Below are 7,074 nucleotides of genomic sequence, written 5' to 3' on the forward strand. Positions count from 1 at the left end.
AAAGTAGGAGGTGATACAGGAGAGTGGTGGAAGAGCAGGACTGGAAGGGGAGGGGGTGTAGTGAATGAAAATGAGACCTGTTTTTGGAATATGCATCGTCAGTGGAATAAGGAGAAGGGAGAAGGTGAGAGAGCAAAGAAGGGAGATCATGAAAGGGTGGGTGGATCGGAGGGTGGTTTGTGAGGGACATTGAGTGACGGATCAACAGGTTTCTGCTGAGGACGATGGCCAAACTGGGGCGCGCAGAGCACTAGAAGGCAGACTAACTCGAGAAAAAAAAAGCTGGCACAGTTGTCACGGGTGAAGTTCCCCATCACTGAAAACCATGCCCAAGAACTCTGTCATGATCTTCATTCATCAAACATTTAGAAGCATCTTCAGTTTTACAGAGAGGCCAGACCTCAGATTAAACCCACTTAAGTGAGACATAGAGAAGAGAAGAAGAAAGAGTAGCAGAGGAATCATTCCAGGTGGCAGGATTGCCACAGGGACAATGTCAAGATATCACAGCGCGGAGGAGCAGCTCCTGGCAGATGCACCCGGATCAGGTTTTATTAATTTATTTGTTTTTATGAAGAAGGGAAACTGTCAGATTGGTGTGACACAGCCTGATCCCTAAACGAACTGCCATCCAGTGAGGCACAGTGGCCTTTTGTGGTGGATTCTGTGTACTACACGACTGAGTCTTCACATGGTAAAAGCTCAGTGTGCTGATTTACTGTTTGTTTTCAGAGCAATAAATATCCCGCTGGCTCATGGAGTTCTGCTTGTAATAACAAAAAAAGTACTCACAGCTAATTGAACTTTTTTTTTTTATGGTCAGGTAATAACTGCGACCTTAAAGGTGTCATATTGGGGTTTTATGTGATAAATCAAATCTAAATAGCACATTGTTTTCAACTGGAAAAAAAGATGAAATATTTCTAAATATTTTTACAAACCTTTACCCTGATCCTCCTTAACCAAAAACACTACAACCAGTTGGGTGACTCCAGAAGTCACCTAATGGGTCCCCTTACAGAGCTACAGGTCCTTCTCAAAATATTAGCATATTGTGATAAAGTTCATTATTTTCCATAATGTAATGATGAAAATTTAACATTCATATATTTTAGATTCATTGCACACTAACTGAAATATTTCAGGTCTTTTATTGTCTTAATACGGATGATTTTGGCATACAGCTCATGAAAACCCAAAATTCCTATCTCACAAAATTAGCATATCATTAAAAGGGTCTCTAAACGAGCTATGAACCTAATCATCTGAATCAACGAGTTAACTCTAAACACCTGCAAAAGATTCCTGAGGCCTTTAAAACTCCCAGCCTGGTTCATCACTCAAAACCCCAATCATGGGTAAGACTGCTGACCTGACTGCTGTCCAGAAGGCCACTATTGACACCCTCAAGCAAGAGGGTAAGACACAGAAAGACATTTCTGAACGAATAGGCTGTTCCCAGAGTGCTGTATCAAGGCACCTCAGTGGGAAGTCTGTGGGAAGGAAAAAGTGTGGCAGAAAACGCTGCACAACGAGAAGAGGTGACCGGACCCTGAGGAAGATTGTGGAGAAGGCCGATTCCAGACCTTGGGGGACCTGCGGAAGCAGTGGACTGAGTCTGGAGTAGAAACATCCAGAGCCACCGTGCACAGGCGTGTGCAGGAAATGGGCTACAGGTGCCGCATTCCCCAGGTCAAGCCACTTTTGAACCAGAAACAGCGGCAGAAGCGCCTGACCTGGGCTACAGAGAAGCAGCACTGGACTGTTGCTCAGTGGTCCAAAGTACTTTTTTCGGATGAAAGCAAATTTTGCATGTCATTCGGAAATCAAGGTGCCAGAGTCTGGAGGAAGACTGGGGAGAAGGAAATGCCAAAATGCCAGAAGTCCAGTGTCAAGTACCCACAGTCAGTGATGGTCTGGGGTGTCGTGTCAGCTGCTGGTGTTGGTCCACTGTGTTTTAGGGTCAATGCAGCTAGCTATCAGGAGATTTTGGAGCACTTCATGCTTCCATCTGCTGAAAAGCTTTATGGAGATGAAGATTTCATTTTTCAGCACAACCTGGCACCTGCTCACAGTGCCAAAACCACTGGTAAATGGTTTACTGACCATGGTATCACTGTGCTCAATTGGGCTGCCAACTCTCCTGACCTGAACCCCATAGAGAATCTGTGGGATATTGTGAAGAGAACGTTGAGAGACTCAAGACCCAACACTCTGGATGAGCTAAAGGCCGCTATTGAAGCATCCTGGGCCTCCATAAGACCTCAGCAGTGCCACAGGCTGATTGCCTCCATGCCACGCCGCATTGAAGCAGTCATTTCTGCAAAAGGATTCCCGACCAAGTATTGAGTGCATAACTGTACATGATTATTTGAAGGTTGACGTTTTTTGTATTAAAAACACTTTTCTTTTATTGGTCGGATGAAATATGCTAATTTTGTGAGATAGGAATTTTGGGTTTTCATGAGCTGTATGCCAAAATCATCCGTATTAAGACAATAAAAGACCTGAAATATTTCAGTTAGTGTGCAATGAATCTAAAATATAGGAATGTTAAATTTTCATCATTACATTATGGAAAATAATGAACTTTATCACAATATGCTAATATTTTGAGAAGGACCTGTACATTGAAATGGTTTGGATCAAAGCAAGGTGGCCAAAAAGAACACAAAGGACCACCAAAAATCTTCGTGATGGTCCCCAAGAATTTTGGGGAAATATTCTGTGGACTGAGCGCTGTGCAGCACTTTGGTGCAATGTGTTTGAACAAAAACATCAAACTGATAGTAAAACATGGTGGAGGTAGTGTGATGGTATGGGCCTGGTCTGCTGCTGCAGGACCTGGACAACTTGTAACTGTGACTGATGGAACCATAAATTCTGCTCCCTACCAGGGACACCTAAAAGAGAACATTCAACCACCTCTGAATGTCTCACCACAAACAAAAAAAAGGTTTTGAAGTGTCCTAATCAAAGTAAATACTTAGAACAGCCCTCCAATGTGACTCTTTTCATCAGAATTAAATCAATTCTGCAAAGAAGAGTAGGCCAAATGTCCTCCACAGCAATGTCAAAACTCATTGCTAGTTACTGCTTAATGGAAGTTGTTGCTGTTAGGGGTGGCAAAACCAGTTATGAGGTTAATGGGGCAATAACTTTTTCACATAGGGACAGGTTGTTTTGGATAGCTACAAACAAGAAATCTGCAAGGGGGTAAATACGTACTTTTTAAAAACACTGTAATAAGTATCAGCTGCACATACATGAAAACCATGTAAATACTATTATGATAAGACAATAGAACAAATTATAGTCATACTTCACCTGTGAAATATATCCTCCTGTTCCCCTGCAGTTTGACATAGTTACATATTTACATAGTTTTAAGTATTTATTAGATGGGTCCTGGTGACTTTGTTAATGGAAAACATTTTTTTAATTGCCTGAGAGCTTTATTTCAATACATTACCAACAGACAGCTTCTGTTCAACATTTAAATATGAGATTAATAAGAGCTAACATGAGATTTGCAATAATGATCTTGCATTATATGCATTATATATATGGAAAATAAATGCCTGGATTTTCACAGTAATAATGCAGAAATGGGGAAATATAGGTGACACAACTAGCAGAAGCTAGGAATAACATCAGTGATATCAGCCTAAACCCAGATTCATCTCAGTATGAAGGACGTTGGTCCTGTTTTGGTCTTATACCATACTAGCTATTATTTATCTCTGTAATAACTTACCTGTTTCCACTCCTACAATCACCCTTCTTGGTTGTTATAGTCCTCAGACTTGTAATTCTTTTTCAAATGTATTGTTTTGCTTTTTCAAATTGATTTGTTTTGCTGTGTCCTAGTTTTGTATTTCAGTTTTATAATTGATATAATCCTGCCCAGGCACGGTCTCTTTCTGCATGTTCTCTCCGTGCATGTGTGGTTTCTCTCTGGGGACTCTGCCTTTCTTCCACAGTCCAGAAACAGGTCTGTAAGGTTAATTGGCCTCTCTAAATTGCTCTTGGGTGTGTGTGTGTTTGTGCATGGTTTTTTGTCCTGTGTGTCTCTGTTTGGCCCTGTGATGGCCTGGTGTACCCTATGTCTCTCCCAACGACTGCTGAAGATAAGCACCAGCCCCCCAGGGCCCTGAAAGGTTTAGAAGGTGTAGGCAATGGATGGATTGATGTGGGATTCTGCCTGCTTCCTGTCTGCTGTTGGGTCCTCATCCTCAATACATCTTGTCAAGACTTTACACTTGTTATTCAAAACGTTTTTTGTAATAAATTAATAAAAATCCAATGGTTGACTGTTTATGCTCTACAAAGACATTTATATACTTGTTGCTGCATTTTTTCCTATAGAGTTACGTATGTAACAAAATCATGGGATCTAAATTACACTGCATGCAGTAGACCTATTTCTCTATTTGTAACACAACAAGAGCTTCTGCTGGTCCTCCTCAGAGAACGTCCAAAAGAGGAAGATTGTTTTTTGTTGCAGCTTTCAAGCTTCATCTCAGCTGCTTGCAACCACCAGCTGAGTGGCCTGCTGCTGTGGGCCAAGTCCATTCTCAGAAGGTACAGTGCAGGAAATGATAACACATGAACATAATTTAATGTATGTTTCAAGAACAGCTTACATTGTCAAAAGTTGTTCTATGTTAAAAGACATTTATTTCACACACAGTGGAAACCAGATATATTTCCTCACGCACTGACATTCCCATTTTTTGGTTATTGAGGAATACCAAAAATGTTTCAAGTAACTAAATGCCAGAATAATGAGAGGTTTTCTATTGGACTGAGATCAGGGTTTCTGATGTCATCTCTAAAACATTGACGGTTTTTCCCTTAAGCCACTTTGTAACTTATTTGGCGGTATTCTTGGGGTTATAAGCCATTTGGGAAAACCATTTGTGCCACACTTTTAACTTCCTGGATGATGTCTTGAGATATTATTTTAATATTTCCACATAATACTTTTTTCTCATCATGCCGTCTATTTTGTAATGTTCATCAGTTCCCCTGCAGCAAAACAGTCCCACAACATGATGCCGCCATCCCTGTACTTCCCAGTTGGCACATTGTGTTTACAGGTGTTTACAGCGGTACCAGACCTCAGAAAGTAACAATGGTCATTTTGGCCAAGCACTTGAATTTTTGTTGATTTGTCTTGTTCCCTAAATGGCTTCTTCTTCGCTGAGTGGCCTTTCAGCCCACTCTCTTACCAGCTTCAGCCAGCATCTTCACAAGGTCTCCTGCTTTCGTTCTGGTGTTGATTTACACATTTAGGACCAAAACACCTTAATCCCTGGGGCACAGGACCCATCATCTCCTGAACAGTATGAGGGCTGCATATTACCATTCAGTTTATACTTGCATAAAATCGTTTAGCGGATCAATGTGGAACATTCAGGAGACTTGTGGAGGTTAACAGTTCTCTTTCTGATATCTTTGCTGATTAATAATATATATACATATACAGGGGTTGGATAATGAAACTGAAACACCTGGTTTTAGACCACAATAATTTATTAGTATGGTGTAGGGCCTCCTTTTGCGGCCAATACAGCATCAATTCGTCTTGGGAATGACATATACAAGTCCTGCACAGTGGTCAGAGGGATTTTAAGCCATTCTTCTTGCAGGATAGTGGCCAGGTCACTACGTGATACTGGTGGAGGAAAACGTTTCCTGACTTGCTCCTCCAAAACACCCCAAAGTGTCTCAATAATATTTAGATCTGGTGACTGTGCAGGCCATGGGAGATGTTCAACTTCACTTTCATGTTCATCAAACCAATCTTTCACCAGTCTTGCTGTGTGTATTGGTGCATTGTCATCCTGATACACGGCACCGCCTTCAGGATACAATGTTTGAACCATTGGATGCACATGGTCCTCAAGAATGGTTCAGTAGTCCTTGGCAGTGATGCACCCAACTAGCACAAGTATTGGGCCAAGGGAATGCCATGATATGGCAGCCCAAACCATCACTGATCCACCCCCATGCTTCACTCTGGGCATGCAACAGTCTGGGTGGTACGATTCTTTGGGGCTTCTCCACACCGTAACTCTCCCAGATGTGGGGAAAACAGTAAAGGTGGACTCATCAGAGAACAATACATGTTTCACATTGTCCACAGCCCAAGATTTGTGCTCCTTGCACCATTGAAACCGACGTTTGGCATTGGTATGAGTGACCAAAGGTTTGGCTATAGCAGCCCGGCCGTGTATATTAACCCTGTGGAGCTCCCGACGGACAGTTCTGGTGGAAACAGGAGAGTTGAGGTGCACATTTAATTCTGCCGGGATGTGGGCAGCCGTGGTTTTATGTTTTTTGGATACAATCCGGGTTAGCACCCGAACATCCCTTTCAGACAGCTTCCTCTTGTGTCCACAGTTAATCCTGTTGGATGTGGTTCGTCCTTCTTGGTGGTATACTGACATTACCCTGGATACCGTGGCTCTTGATACATCACAAAGACTTGCTGTCTTGGTCACAGATGCGCCAGCAAGACGTGCACCAACTATTTGTCCTCTTTTGAACTCTGGTATGTCACCCATAATGTTGTGTGCATTTCAATATTTTGAGCAAAACTGTGCTCTTACCCTGCTAATTGAACCTTCACACTCTGCTCTTACTGGTGCAATGTGCAATCAATGAAGACTGGCTACCAGGCTGGTCCAATTTAGCCATGAAACCTCCCACACTAAAATGACAGGTGTTTCAGTTTCATTGTCCAACCCCTGTACATATATATATTATTAATGTCACACAAGGGAGCAGTTTGTATGAGGTTTTGGCTTAAAATACATGTTTTTCATTACGTGTTTTTAATTACTTTGACATTTTTGATAATCCAAACTGACCTAAAATAGGAAAGGTCCAGTCTGATTACAATACAGTATATGCTGACATTTGTTTCAGTGTATTTATTGCAACAAAATATTTGTTGCAATAAAGTGAAGTTAGAAAATTGTACATATTAATTTCTGTTGTTTGAGAGGAATATATTGGAAATACCTAAATATGTTGGAAAAAAGAACTGAAGCTTAAATTTATATA

This window comes from Girardinichthys multiradiatus, chromosome 10 (genome assembly GCF_021462225.1).
Source record: "Girardinichthys multiradiatus isolate DD_20200921_A chromosome 10, DD_fGirMul_XY1, whole genome shotgun sequence".
NCBI lineage: Eukaryota > Metazoa > Chordata > Actinopteri > Cyprinodontiformes > Goodeidae > Girardinichthys > Girardinichthys multiradiatus.